This window comes from Lampetra planeri, unplaced genomic scaffold (assembly GCF_965212315.1).
Source record: "Lampetra planeri unplaced genomic scaffold, kcLamPlan1.2.h2 scaffold_176, whole genome shotgun sequence".
NCBI classification, from domain to species: Eukaryota; Metazoa; Chordata; class Hyperoartia; order Petromyzontiformes; family Petromyzontidae; genus Lampetra; species Lampetra planeri.
Genome location: NW_027614497.1, coordinates 127,391 through 143,625, shown reverse-complemented (window position 1 = coordinate 143,625; position 16,235 = coordinate 127,391). Strand labels below are relative to the sequence as shown.

At 48.5% G+C, this 16,235-nt stretch overlaps 1 long non-coding RNA gene across 1 annotated transcript; it reads left to right on the top strand.

Annotated features, from left to right (window-relative positions):
- The first annotated feature begins 7,232 nt into the window (after nt 1-7,232).
- On the top strand, nt 7,233-9,833 carry LOC144739866 (uncharacterized). The gene is made up of 2 exons (XR_013589528.1): nt 7,233-7,283; nt 9,596-9,833. It is a non-coding gene; the product is annotated as an uncharacterized LOC144739866 (long non-coding RNA).
- The last annotated feature ends 6,402 nt before the right edge of the window (nt 9,834-16,235 follow it).

The following is a 16,235-nucleotide window of genomic DNA, read 5'->3' as shown; positions in this document are numbered from 1 at the left end:
CGTACCCGGCCGCACCAGGGTCGCAAACTGGTACCCGTACCCGGCCGGGTACGGGTAGCCGGGTATCGGGTAGGGTACGGGTATCGGGTACCCGGTTGCGACCTCTGCTTTAAGGGCTAATGAGGTGATCTCAGTGGACGTTAAATCTCGGTGAGCGTTCACCGGCTAGCTTAGAAGTGTTACGTACGATCTGGTTGACTTCGTGCTGTGCAAAAGCTAAACGGGAGTCAAATCATGGAGTCTGATTGGCCGGGTTGCAAAGGAGTGCTCACATCTGATCGGTTGACTTTTGTAACGTGTTTCAAAAAACAAAAAAACTAATTTGGACATCACACCTTGGTGCCTGAAATGATCTCTTTTAGAAAATGTAACAACAAAAAAGTCGGATTCGTAACTAATGTGTTTTTTTTGTTGGGGGGAGGGGGGGGGGTGTTAGTGTTCGATCGCGTAAGTTTCCGTGTGTGTCGATAAACCCGCGATCACCACCACCCGACACAGCAAATGAAGTAAGGTGGCGTCTGTGTCACCTAAACTAAACGTGGTGGCCAATGCATTACCAGTCCAGCACTAACCGCTTGTGCGTTTTGAAAGTAAGTCCACTACGACATTTACGATTTGAGTAACTGCGTGGACGTTTCGCTGGTCATTGCATCCAGCATTATCGGCGATTATTGCCAGAATCTTCCAACACGCAACCGGTTAGAGCTGAACTGGTGACGAATTGGCACGAAGTTTTGTTTGAGTGACCACACCTCACCAATTGGCTGTGTCGGGTGGTGGCGGGTTTCACGACACATTGAAACTTTCTGCCATCTAACCCCTCAAAAAAAAAAGCCACACCCTTTATTACGAATAATATTGGTCGTGAAAGCCCACGTGTCTAAGTCGGATTGGCTGGCTTAACACGGCCCATTCCAATTGGCTAAGTAATCAGCCGAGTCTGATTGGCTGACTGGTAAGACCATTCCTGTTCTCTCCCCAAAACGCGTTTCGTGGTCCTGGCGTTACGGGGAAACAAATTGCGTCCTAATAATTAACACATTTTACCTAAAGCGCGGTCTGCGATAACACGTGAGATGCCTAACGCAGAGGCCGAACAGAGGCTGGGGTGCGCGTGTGTAGGGTTAGCGTCTTGAAGCATCCAGCAGCATCCCAACGCCTCGTGCGACGATGACGATGGCGAAGATGACGCTACGACGAGGCGGCCGTTACAAACCGCTTATTCCTACGACATCGTTACGTTCGCTCGATCACGTTACTATACTACGGTGGTTAGGAGATGTGAACTACTTCGCCTGGTATGCAGGAGGTCGTGGGTTCGATCCCAACCCTGACGATGCCTGCTGCTGTATATTTGGAGTTTGGGTCTCTCTCTCATCATCATCATCATCACGGTGGCTAGGAGATGTGAACTACTTCGCCTGGTATGCAGGAGGTCGTGGGTTCGATCCCAACCCTGACGATGCCTGCTGCTGTATATTTGGAGTTTGTGTCTCTCTCTCATCATCATCATCACGGTGGCTAGGAGATGTGAACTACTTCGCCTGGTGTACAGGAGGTCGTGGGTTCGATCCCAACCCTGACGATGCCTGCTGCTGTATATTTGGAGTTTGGGTCTCTCTCTCATCATCATCATCATCACGGTGGCTAGGAGATGTTGACTACTTCGCCTGGTATGCCGGAGGTCGTGAGTTGGATCTCGACCCTGACGACGTCTGCTGTATATTTGGAGTTTGCGGTGTCTCCCTCTCCCCGTGGTCGCGTGGATTTTTTCCCACGTGATGATGATGAGCGACCACTTCGTTGAGCCTATCAGCCAGGGTCGCTTCTGAAAACGAGCTACGTGGCGCAGTGGGGCCTTGCCCGGTACAGGGGCTCCTCTATTTACGAACGAGTTAGGTTCCAGGAGGTGTCTGTTCATACGTCGATTGATCGTAAGTCACAACTTTACTCCTGTAGATTCCAATAGTGTTGTACGGCGTGTTCACCAAACACGGGGAATGGCTTTACAAGTTGTATAATCTCCTGTAGATGTCACTGGTTCTTCGTGTTCTGCAGATGTAGATGCCACTGATTCTTCACGTTCTGCAATTGTAGATGCCACTGGTTCTTCACGTTCTGTAGATGTAGATGCCACTGGTTCTTCACGTTCTGCAGATGTAGATGCCACTGGTTCTTCACGTTCTGCAGATGTAGATGCCACTGGTTCTTCACGTTCTGTAGATGTAGATGCCACTGGTTCTTCACGTTCTGCAGATGTAGATGCCACTGGTTCTTCACGTTCTGCAGATGTAGATGCCACTGGTTTTTCACGTTCTGCAGATGTAGATGCCACTGGTTCTTCACGTTCTGTAGATGTAGATGCCACTGGTTCTTCACGTTCTGCAGATGTAGATGTCACTGGTTCTTCACGTTCTGTAGATGTAGATGCCACTGGTTCTTCACGTTCTGTAGATGTAGATGCCACTGGTTCTTCACGTTCTGTAGATGTAGATGCCACTGGTTCTTCACGTTCTGCAGATGTAGATGCCACTGGTTCTTCATTTTCTGCAGATGTAGATGCCACTGGTTCTTCACGTTCTGCAGATGTAGATGCCACTGGTTCTTCGCGTTCTGCAGATGTAGATGCCACTGGTTCTTCACGTTTTGCAGATGTAGATGCCACTGGTTCTTCACGTTCTGCAGATGTAGATGCCGCTGGTTCTTCACGTTCTGCAGATGTAGATGCCACTGGTTCTTCACGTTCTGCAGATGTAGATGCCACTGGTTCTTCACGTTCTGTAGATGTAGATGCCACTGGTTCTTCACGTTCTGCAGATGTAGATGCCACTGGTTCTTCATTTTCTGCAGATGTAGATGCCACTGGTTCTTCACGTTCTGCAGATGTAGATGCCGCTGGTTCTTCACGTTCTGCAGATGTAGATGCCACTGGTTCTTCACGTTCTGCAGATGTAGATGCCACTGGTTCTTCACGTTCTGTAGATGTAGATGCCACTGGTTCTTCACGTTCTGCAGATGTAGATGCCACTGGTTCTTCACGTTCTGCAGATGTAGATGCCACTGGTTCTTCACGTTCTGCAGATGTAGATGCCACTGGTTCTTCACGTTCTGCAGATGTAGATGCCACTGGTTCTTCACGTTCTGTAGATGTAGATGCCACTGGTTCTTCACGTTCTGCAGATGTAGATGCCACTGGTTCTTCACGTTCTGCAGATGTAGATGCCACTGGTTCTTCACGTTCTGCAGATGTAGATGCCACTGGTTCTTCACGTTCTGTAGATGTAGATGCCACTGGTTCTTCACGTTCTGCAGATGTAGATGCCACTGGTTCTTCACGTTCTGCAGATGTAGATGCCACTGGTTCTTCACGTTCTGTAGATGTAGATGCCACTGGTTCTTCACGTTCTGCAGATGTAGATGCCACTGGTTCTTCACGTTCTGCAGATGTAGATGCCACTGGTTCTTCACGTTCTGCAGATGTAGATGCCACCACCGCCATCTATTGCACGGCGGCTGAACTTACGACTCTCGGTCCGAACAGGCAACTGGACATCACGGAGCAGGTTTTGTTCGTATCTCTGAAAGTTCGTAAGTCGAATGTTCATAAGTAGAGGGGTCTTTGTAAAATAAAAATAATAAATGTTTTATATCCAATTCGCATCCGCGTTCTATAAAAAAAAAAACGTGTTCCCACAACCACAATAATCTCATGAAAAAGGAATAATAGGTTTAACCCTTCATGGCAATAACATGCTGTAGCTGTACCACTCCGAGCTGTGAATGCCCTGATAGTGCATTGCCCTTGTTCTCTCGGTAGCATCCTTTATTTGACGATGTTTTATATTTTTATTATTTTATTATTTCCCTTCTACGTGACTTTACCGAAAGAACCGAGAAGATCTTAACACAATTCGTGCCTCGTTGCCAGCAAGGCGTAAGCAACACCTAGTCTTAATTAAATTTAGATTTAAAACTTTCGTGACTGCAGAGATGCATCTTCTTGGTTCTTTCGGTAAAGTCACGTAGAATGGAAATAATAAAATAATAAAAAGGAAACATAAAATAATTCTGTTTCCGACAGACCTGTTCTTCACCTGAGGACGGCTGCTTGCGTTGTGGCCGAAACGTCGTGAGAATAATTTTATTATGTTTTATTTTTATTATTTTATTATTTCCATTCTACGTGACTTTACCGAAAGAACCAAGAAGATGGTCTTAATTAGTTCGCGCGCATCGATCGCGTTAGAAATATTTCCCGCGTCGCGATGAACAGACCGGAGACAAAACGAGCGTTAGAAAGAAACAAAAAATTAACCCGTAAAAACAAAGTTTTTCACTATAAATCCTTTATATGTGTGTTCAATGGGCCACAACCCAGCCCACATTGGTCTTTGAAACGGGCGGCTAGAGTCCTCTCGTCCTCTGGCTTGAGATGGCTGCCACCTATGGGTCAGATGATTGCCTGCCACCATTAAGCAATTGGTAATTCAATATAAAAAACAATTCCTAAAAAGTGTAAAATTTTGGAAAAAAATTTTCACGAAAAGAAATTGTCATGCACAACGAGTCTGTGTGCAAAATGTCAGCTCGATTGGATCACGGGAAGTGGGTTAAAAAACGACCGAAGGATTTGCACGGTCGTAAGCGCGCAAGCAAGCAAGTGAACTTAATATAAAGGATTTTAAAAATCGAACGATTTCGCGTTTCTCTGACAATTATCTGATTGGTTAATGTTCTGCGCATGGGGTTGTTTTTTTGCCATAAATGACGTCACGCATCTGGGGGGGGGCGGGTTCAGACATTTGTGCCGATGTGTGACGAGGGGGTGGGGGGTGGGGGTTGGAGAAATGTGACGTCACATCAAAATGCGCAACTTAAAATAAATATAGACGACACGTTCTACTTAATTAAATAGACTTTTTAATAAATGTTTTCTCCTGCAACATCAGAGTGCAGCGCCACATTAAATACGCACTACAATTACAATAGTTTAAAGCGATTTGAAGCGTGTTTTATTTTTTTTAGAGCGGGGGGGGGCAGAGCTTTGTGACGTCATATTTGAGGGGGGGGGGGGTCTGACTTTTTGTGACGCCGTGTGACGAGGGGGGCGTGGTCAAAAATCGCGTGACGTCATTTATGGAGGAGCCCCAATGCGTGAGAGACTCCAACCAGCGGATTCCATCTCTCTCTCTCTCTCTCTTTAACCGGACTGGTTGGATATTTGTAAAACTAAAAAAAAACTAAACCTCATGTTTTTCGATCTCCAAATATAAAAAAAAAACTAAAAAAGGCCTGGGTACATTTTTGTGGGAGGTTAACAATCTGGTAAGTTTATGAACACGTGGTTTTAACAACAACAAAAAACAAAATCTGCCGTCGTAGGATGTAATGTCGGATGATAAAATCTCGCCCGTCTGATTGGCTTAGAGAAGTGTTGTCACCCGATTGGTTTGACCTTTGGGTCGGGCGTTAAAGCGTCTCATTGGCTGCACTAATCCTAGTTCCCCGATTGGCTGGCATATTCACAGGCGTTGGCGTCTCATTGGCTGACGTCTAAATCGGCTCGCGTCCAATCAGCATCTCTCACGAGCCTGATTCGCTGGCTGAGCGCGTCTTGCAAAAATCTCATTGGGTTAAATGCGGTTCGTGTTAGAATTTCTACCGTTGGCTGCCAAATGTCAGATGCGAATTGGTTGCTTTGATGCACACACACACACATGATCATTGATATATAAAAAAAAACTGTAATATATACTTTTTAAACTTATTGACCGTCGTGCAGTCTGATTGGGCCAGTTTGGAAAGGTGGTTTTAAAATACAAGCCGGTGATTAGTTGACGAAGAATTATTACAAATACAAAGACTAGTTTTTAGTAAATGCGCCAAAATAAATCTGGCCGTAAGTTTTTCGCCAGACGCAGAGGGCGGTTATTTTACAGATGCGTCTGTCTACCCACTCACCCACCCCACTAACCCACCCCACTCACCCCACCTCACCTACCCCACTCACCCACCCCACTAACCCACCCCACTCACCCCACCTCACCTACCCCACTCACCCACCCCACTCACCCCACCTCACCCACCCCACTCACCCACCCCACTAACCCACCCCACTCACCCCACCTCACCTACCCCACTCACCCACCCCACTAACCCACCCCACTCACCCCACCTCACCTACCCCACTCACCCACCCCACTCACCCCACCTCACTCACCCAACCCCACTCACCCCACTAACCCCACCCCACTCACCCACCCCACTCACCCCACCTCACCTACCCCACTCACCCACCCCACTAACCCACCCCACTCACCCCACCTCACCTACCCCACTCACCCACCCCACTCACCCCACCTCACTCACCCCACCCCACTCACCCCACTAACCCAACCCCACTCACCCACCCCACTCACCCCAACTCACCCACCCCACTCACCAACCCCACTCACCCACCCCACTCACCCCACTCACCCACCCCACCCACCCCACCTCACCCACCCCACTCACCCACTTACCCACCCCACTCACCCCACTCACCCCACCTCACCCACCCCACCCACCTTACTCACCCCACTCACCCCACTCACCCAACCCCACCCACCCCACTCACCCCACCCCACCCACCCCACTCACCCCACCGACCCCACCTCACCCACCCCACTCACCCACCCCACCCTACTCACCGCACCCACCCTACTCACCCCACTCATCCAAGGCCCACCCACCTTACTCACCCCACCCACCACACCCCACCCACCCTACTCACCCCACCCACCCCACCAACCCCACTTACCCCACCCACCCTACTCACCGCACCCACCCTACTCACCCCACCCACCACACCAACCCCACTCACCCCACCCACCTTACTCACCCCACCCACCACACCCCACCCACCCTACTCACCCCACCCACCACACCAACCCCACTCACCCCACCCACCCCATTCACCCCACCCACCCCACTCACCCCACCCACCACACCAACCCCACTCACCCCACCCACCCCACCCCACTCACCCCACCCACCCCACTCACCCCACCCACCCATCCCACCCACCCATCCTACCCCACCCACCCCACTCACCCACACCACCCCACCCACCCCACCCACCTTACTCACCCCACTCACCCCACTCATCCAAGGCCCATCCACCCTACTCACCCTACCCACCACACCCCACCCCACCCACCCCACCCACCCACCCCACCCACCCCACTCACCCACCCCACTCACCCACCCCACCCTAACCCACCCGGTTAAACACTGTTATAAAGGTTTATATCTCGATTTAAAGCTTTCGTGACTGCAGGGATTCATCTTCTTGGTTCTTTCGGTAAAGTCACGTAGAAGGGAAGTAAAAAAAAATAAAACATAATAAAACAATTCTCACGACGTTTCGGCCACAACGCAAGCAGCCATCCTCAGGCGAAGAATGAAACACCCCAAGCTTGGAGCGTATATTTAAGCTGGGTTAGAGGGGGGGGAGGTGGGAAGAAGAGCGCCTAAACAAAATAATTTGCATATCAAGAGGAATTCAGCATATGGAAAATGCGTAGGAGGTGGGCGGGGGGGGTTCCAAATCAATACTATGCCCGTGCATTATGCAGGATTAGCAGCATCAAAGGGGGGGGGGGAAGGGGGGGAGCATTAACAAAGGAAAGGAATGTTAATAGTATGTAGCTGTAGTTACTAAACAACCACGTAAAAAACTACAGTATAAACTGCATGACAAACTAAAGTATAAACTACATAGCATCATCAGTAAACTTACTATACTCTACAATAAGCTGAGTTACTAACAGTAAGTAATACATGAAAAATTCTACGTTGTAAAAAATTATATAATATGCTTCCATCTAAACTTTATTCTCTTACATCACACGCGTCTATACCGTACTATATACTTCCATAGGCAAAACCAACATTAAATTACATACTGTATTGCTATAAACCACCCTATACCTTATACATTTTTAATATAACACTATGTATTATTCTACCCACCCTAATGTGTATCAAAATGGTTTATTACGTCCTTCCAGTGATTGCTAAGCCAGAATCCATCTTCTCGGTTAAAATTGTCTCTGTGTTTGTAAATGTGGATCGCCTCATGTACGAATCTCTCATGATAGCCAGATGGCTTGCAGAGAACCTCTGTCTTGGAGAAGTCAATGTCATGTGAGCCCACTGAGTTGTAACAGTGATCTGCCACGGCTGAGGTGTTTGTCCTACAGTGTTTCAGGTCAGCTTTATGTTCACGGATGCGGTCCGAGACATGTCGTTTGGTTTCCCCAATGTAACTGCTACCACAGAGGCAACTTAGTTTGTAGACACCAGGGTACTGTATGTCTGGAACCACATCTTTTACAGACGGTACCAGATCACGGATTTTATGTACTGTGTTGAATCGGACCTGGATCTTGTGTTTAATCAGGATTGCTGGGGTCACAAAAAAGATCTCCAAAATCCTGATTAAACACAAGATCCAGGTCCGATTCAACACAGTACATAAAATCCGTGATCTGGTACCGTCTGTAAAAGATGTGGTTCCAGACATACAGTACCCTGGTGTCTACAAACTAAGTTGCCTCTGTGGTAGCAGTTACATTGGGGAAACCAAACGACATGTCTCGGACCGCATCCGTGAACATAAAGCTGACCTGAAACACTGTAGGACAAACACCTCAGCCGTGGCAGATCACTGTTACAACTCAGTGGGCTCACATGACATTGACTTCTCCAAGACAGAGGTTCTCTGCAAGCCATCTGGCTATCATGAGAGATTCGTACATGAGGCGATCCACATTTACAAACACAGAGACAATTTTAACCGAGAAGATGGATTCTGGCTTAGCAATCACTGGAAGGACGTAATAAACCATTTTGATACACATTAGGGTGTTATATTAAAAATGTATAAGGTATAGGGTGGTTTATAGCAATACAGTATGTAATTTAATGTTGGTTTTGCCTATGGAAGTATATAGTACGGTATAGACGCGTGTGATGTAAGAGAATAAAGTTTAGATGGAAGCATATTATATAATTTTTTACAACGTAGAATTTTTCATGTATTACTTACTGTTAGTAACTCAGCTTATTGTAGAGTATAGTAAGTTTACTGATGATGCTATGTAGTTTATACTTTAGTTTGTCATGCAGTTTATACTGTAGTTTTTTACGTGGTTGTTTAGTAACTACAGCTACATACTATTAACATTCCTTTCCTTTGTTAATGCTCCCCCCCCTTCCCCCCCCCCCTTTGATGCTGCTAATCCTGCATAATGCACGGGCATAGTATTGATTTGGAACCCCCCCCGCCCACCTCCTACGCATTTTCCATATGCTGAATTCCTCTTGATATGCAAATTATTTTGTTTAGGCGCTCTTCTTCCCACCTCCCCCCCCTCTAACCCAGCTTAAATATACGCTCCAAGCTTGGGGTGTTTCATTCTTCGCCTGAGGATGGCTGCTTGCGTTGTGGCCGAAACGTCGTGAGAATTGTTTTATTATGTTTTATTTTTATTTTTTTTTATTATTTTATTACTTCCCTTCTACGTGACTTTACCGAAAGAACCAGGAAAAGGTTTATATCCTTGTACAAAAGTGTAAGAGCCTTTATGTATATACACACACACTGTATACACACGTGCACACACTCACAATGCATACACATGTGAGCGCACACACACAATGCATACACACGTGTGCACAGGCTCACGCACACACACGGATGTCCTTCATTCTGTTGTTTACATGCTTTGAAACACTGCTTGCGTTTTAAATGAAAATGTGTTATGACGATTAAAAACAATCACACGTGATGTTGTTCTGCAGCGTCGCGAACATCTCGTGGACTTTGTGCGCGCGCGCGCGTGAACCTAGCCTGGCACAAGTACACAACACCACGGAAACTCACACCTGTCAAACCCTTATCAGTGCCCTACCTTGTTACAGACCAATGCAGACCTCATTCGTCACGCATGTGGCCCTTATACATCTCAACGTTCATCCTATACACTACACTATACACTACACTACACACTACACTATACACTACACTACACACTACACTACACACTACACTATACACTACACTATACACTACACTATACACTACACACTACACTATACACTACACTACTATACACTACACTATACACTACACTACTATACACTACACTATACACTACACTATACACTACACTACTATACACGATACTATACACTACACTATACACTACACTACTATACACTATACACTACACTATACACTACACTATACACTACACTACTATACACGATACTATACACTACAATATACACTACACTACTATACACTATACACTACACTACTATACACTACACTATACACTACACTATACACTACACTATACACTCCACACTACACTATACACTACACTATACACTACACTATACACTACACTACTATACACTACACTACTATACACGACACTGTACACTACACTATACACTACACTATACACTTTACACTACACTACTATACACTACACTATACACTACACTACACTATACACTACACTATACACTACACTATACACTACACTATACACTACACTATACACTACATTATACACTACACTACTATACACGACAATACATTACACTATACACTACACTACTATACACGATACTATACACTACACTATACACGATACTATACACTACACTATACACTACACTACTATACACTACACTACTATACACTACACTACTATACACTATACACTACACTATACACTACACTATTATACACTACACTATACACTACTATACACTACACTACTATACACTATACACTACACTATACACTACACTATTATACACTACACTATACACTACACTATACACTACTATATTACTGCACCTAGCCTGGCACAGCAGCAGTCAACCCATGGCACCTACAGGGTCTGTCCCGTGACCTCCTCCTGCACCTAGCCTGGCACAGCAGCAGTCAACCCATGGCACCTACAGGGTCTGCCCCGTGACCTCCTCCTGCACCTAGCCTGGCACAGCAGCAGTCAACCCATGGCACCTGCTGGGTCTGTCCCGTGACCTCCTCCTGCACCTAGCCTGGCACAGCAGCAGTCAACCCATGGCACCTGCTGGGTCTGTCCCGTGACCTCCTCCTGCACCTAGCCTGGCACAACAATGCAACCCATGGCACCTTCTGGGTCTGTCCCGTGATCTCCACCTGCACCTAGCCTGGCACAGCAGCAGTCAACCCATGGCACCTGCTGGGTCTGTCCCGTGACCTCCTCCTGCACCTAGCCTGGCACAGCAGCAGTCAACCCATGGCACCTGCTGGGTCTGTCCCGTGACCTCCTCCTGCACCTAGCCTGGCACAGCAGCAGTCAACCCATGGCACCTGCTGGGTCTGTCCCGTGACCTCCTCCTGCACCTAGCCTGGCACAGCAGCAGTCAACCCATGGCACCTGCAGGGTCTGTCCCGTGACCTCCTCCTGCACCTAGCCTGGCACAGCAGCAGTCAACCCACGGCACCTGCAGGGTCTGTCCCGTGACCTCCTCCTGCACCTAGCCTGGCACAGCAGTACAACCCATGGCGCCTGCTGGGTCTGTCCCGTGACCTCCTCCTGCACCTAGCCTGGCACAGCAGCAGTCAACCCATGGCACCTGCTGGGTCTCATCTCCCCCTTCTGAGTCTTTCGCACTCTCTGCCTCTCTCTCTCTCATCTCCCTTCGAGAGTTCGAACGGCTAATCGAACGACTAATCGAACGACTAATCGAACGACTAATCGAACGACTAATCGAACGACTAATCGAACGACTAATCGAACGACTAATCGAACGACTAATCGAACGAATGATCGAACGAATGATCGAACGACAAGTCGACGTCACCAATCGCTCCCCAACTCATGACCGCCAGGTGGCGACAGACCGACGCAGAGGACGCAAATCGGGGAGCGGGGTGGTATAGGGACTTCTAGACCACCCGTGATTTGTTAACACATCAAGTGGGGCAGGGGTGGGCGGGAAGACCCTATACCCCTTGCCCTACCGACAGACACCATTGGCTTAACGGATGCAAAGCGGGAAGGGGGGGGGGGGTATATGGACTTCTCGACCACCCGTGCTTTGTTGACACACCAAGTGGGGCAGTGGTGGGCGGGAAGTTCCTATACCCCTAGCTCTGCCGACCCCAATGGCTTGACGGATATCAAGCGGGGGTGTAGGGACTTCTCGACCACCCATTACAGGGTGGACGGAAAGTCCCTATACCTCTTACTCTCACGATCCAATGGGGAGACAAAGGCGGCCGGGCGTGGTGCTGGCCACCCACACCCTCGTGTGCCGTGCCGGCCTTCATCGGTGCTACGCTAACAGCACTTGCCCCAATAGTCTCGTTAAGGCTACACGGGGGATCTTTGTCTTTGTAAAGGTGCTGCTACTCGCTAATAGCACTTGCCCCAACAGTCTTGCGAAGGCTACACGGGGGATCTTTGTCTTCTGTGTGCGTGCACGCACGTGTACAGGTGTGTATGTGTGTAGGTGTGTGTGTGTGTAGGTGTGTGTGTAGGTGTGTATGTGTGTGTAGGTGTGTGTAGGTGTGTGTGTGTGTGTTGGTCTCGGTATGTGTGTGTGTGTAGGTGTGTGTGTAGGTATGTGTGTGTGTAGGTGTGTGTGTGTTGGTCTCGGTATGTGTGTAGGTGTGTGTGTGTTGGTCTCGGTATGTGTGTGTAGGTGTGTAGGTGTGTTGGTCTCGGTATGTGTGTCGGTGTGTGTGTATGTAGGTGTGTGTGTAGGTGTGTAGGTGTGTTGGTCTCGATATGTGTGTGTAGGTGTGTGTGTGTAGGTGTGTGTGTAGGTGTGTGTAGGAGTGTTGGTCTCGGTATGTGTGTATAGGTGTGTGTGTGTAGGTGTGTGTAGGTGTGTAGGTGTGTTGGTCTCGGTATGTGTGTATGTAGGTGTGTGTGTAGGTGTGTTGGTCTCGGTATGTGTGTGTAGGTGTGTGTGTGTAGGTGTGTGTGTAGGTGTGTGTAGGAGTGTTGGTCTCAGTATGTGTGTGTAGGTGTGTGTGTGTAGGTGTGTGTGTGTGTTGGTCTCGGTATGTGTGTAGGTGTGTGTGTGTTGGTCTCGGTATGTGTGTGTAGGTGTGTGTGTGTGTAGGTGTATGGTGTAGGTGTGTGTGTGTGTTGGTCTCGGTATGTGTGTGTAGGTGTGTAGGTGTGTTGGTCTCGGTATGTGTGTCGGTGTGTGTGTATGTAGGTGTGTGTGTAGGTGTGTAGGTGTGTTGGTCTCGGTATGTGTGTGTAGGTGTGTGTGTGTAGGTGTGTGTAGGAGTGTTGGTCTCGGTATGTGTGTATAGGTGTGTGTGTGTAGGTGTGTGTAGGTGTGTAGGTGTGTTGGTCTCGGTATGTGTGTGTAGGTGTGTGTGTGTAGGTGTGTCGGTAGGTGTGTAGGTGTGTAGGTGTGTTGGTCTCGGTATGTGTGTAGGTGTGTGTGTGTTGGTCCCGGTATGTGTGTGTAGGTGTGTAGGTGTGTTGGTCTCGGTATGTGTGTGTAGGTGTGTGTGTGTAGGTGTGTCGGTGTGTGTGTGTAGGTGTGTGTGTGTGTAGGTGTGTGTGTCGCACACGTGATCAATGCCAGTCGAGACAAGTTAATACCCCCGGAGGGGGCGGGGTGGGGCAAAACATGAGGGGAGGGGGGGAGATGGGGGGGGGGTCATCCCGGGTCACCGGTGTCAAAGGTCAAAACAAAAATTCCTTCTGAGGCCACACATTTACCCCACGTGACCTTTTTGCCACGAAGCAGACCTAGCCGATGGCGCCACGCTGGCTAGGAGATGTTGACTACCTCGCCTGGTGTACAGGAGGTCGTGGGTTCCATCCCAAACCCTGGCATTGCCTGCTGCTGTACATTTGGAGTTTGCGTGTCTCTCTCTCATCATCATCATCACAACGGCTAGGAGATGTTGACTACCTCGCCTGGTGTACAGGAAGTCGTTGGTTCGATCCCGACCCTGACGATGCCTGTTGCTGCATATCTGTGTTAATGCCTGAGGCTCACAGAGCCAGCCAAAGGCTTAATAATGATTCAGTGTTAATTCCTGAGGCTTATAGGTCCATCCAAGAGCTTACGTAGGATTGTATGTGATTCAGTGTGAATGCCTGAGGCTCAGAGATCCACCAAGAGCTTACACAGGATTCTAAATGATTCAGTGTTAATGCCTGAGGCTCACAGAGCCAGCCAATGTTTAAACATGACTCTGCGTCACTGTCCGAGTCTCAGAGAGCCAGCCAAAGGCACGGTGCGAGAGAAGTTCGTCGTGTGGAAATGTATCGCAGCCGAATACTCGAAACGCGTGATGTTGATTCTAAATGTGGAGGGGAAAAACCGGAGGACCCGGAGAAAAATCCACGCGACCACAGGGTGAGAGAGAAAGACACCACAAACTCCAAATATACAGCAGCAACAGGCGTCAGGGTCAGGATCGAACCCACGACCTCCTGTACACCAGGCGAGGTAGTCAACATCTCCTAGCCACCGTGATGATGATGAGAGAGAGAGAGTCGTGACCTCCTGTAGACCAGGCGAGGTAGTCAACATCTCCTAGCCACCGTGATGATGATGAGAGAGAGAGAGTCGTGACCTCCTGTACACCAGGCGAGGTAGTCAACATCTCCTAGCCACCGTGATGATGATGATGAGAGAGAGAGAGTCGTGACCTCCTGTAGACCAGGCGAGGTAGTCAACATCTCCTAGCCACCGTGATGATGATGATGAGAGAGAGAGTCGTGACCTCCTGTAGACCAGGCGAGGTAGTCAACATCTCCTAGCCACCGTGATGATGATGAGAGAGAGAGAGTCGTGACCTCCTGTACACCAGGCGAGGTAGTCAACATCTCCTAGCCACCGTGATGATGATGATGAGAGAGACACCCCAACGAACATCGCGATCTGGTAGTAGAATCGATCCGTGAGGCTCGCAGAGCTCCCACTGAGACCTACACACCATCACCACCACCACCCCAGTGCCGGAGTAAGCGAGTGCGGGGCCTGCAGCTTATGTTGTTATAAAGGGGTCCTAAATTAAAAAAATATTAAAACACACACAATTTTGACTTGCACAGTAAAGTAATTGTGTTGTTTCATTTGCTACACAGCCAGATAATAAGACACATCGCTAACCTAAACACCCGGTTCGTAAAAGTCGAAGGCGGTATAGTACTATAGTAATAGAGCAAGTGCTCTATTACTATAGTACTACTAATTAATTAAATAATGGAGTACGACGTTTCGATTGCGACACAAGCAACCGTCATCAGGTAGAACTACATTTGAGAGAGAGACAAAACACAGACACGGAGACACACAGACAGACACACAGAGAGAGGCACACAACACAGAGACACACAGAGAGAGACACAACATAGACACACAGACAGACACACAGAGAGAGACACACAACACAGAGACACACAGAGAGAGACACAACATAGACACACAGACAGACACACAAGCAGAGAGCGACAACACAGAGACACACAGAGAGAGACACACAGAGACACACAGAGAGAGACACACAGACAGACACACAGAGAGAGACTCAACAGAGACACACAGAGAGAGACACACAACATAGACACACAGAGAGAGACACACAACATAGACACAGAGAGAGAGAGACACACAAGCAGAGAGAAACAACGCAGAGACACACAGAGAGACACAACACAGACATACAGACAGACACACATAGAGAGACACAACACAGACACACACAGCAGCAAGCAACAACAGCAGCAGCAGCAGCAACAGCAGCAGCAGCAGCAGCAAGCAGCAGCAGCAGCAGCAAGCAGCAGCAGCAAGCAGCAGCAGCAGCAGCAGCAAGCAGCAGCACCAGCAAGCAGCAGCAGCAAGCACCACCAGCAGCAGCAGCAACAGCAGCAGCAGCAGCAACAGCAGCAGCAGCAAGTAGAAGCAAGCAACACCAGCAAGCAGCAGCAGCAAGCAGCAGCAGCAGCAAGCAGCAGCAGCAAGCAGCAGCAGCAAGCAGCAGCAGCAGCAAGCAACAGCAGCAGCAAGCAACAGCAGCAGCAAGCAGCAGCAGAAGCAGCTACGACCCACGCACCACCAGAATGTGCCGCGCATGGAATGTGAATTCACAACAAATGGTCACAGCTCATGCGAACCACCACGTGTATACAAAGGCAAAGGTC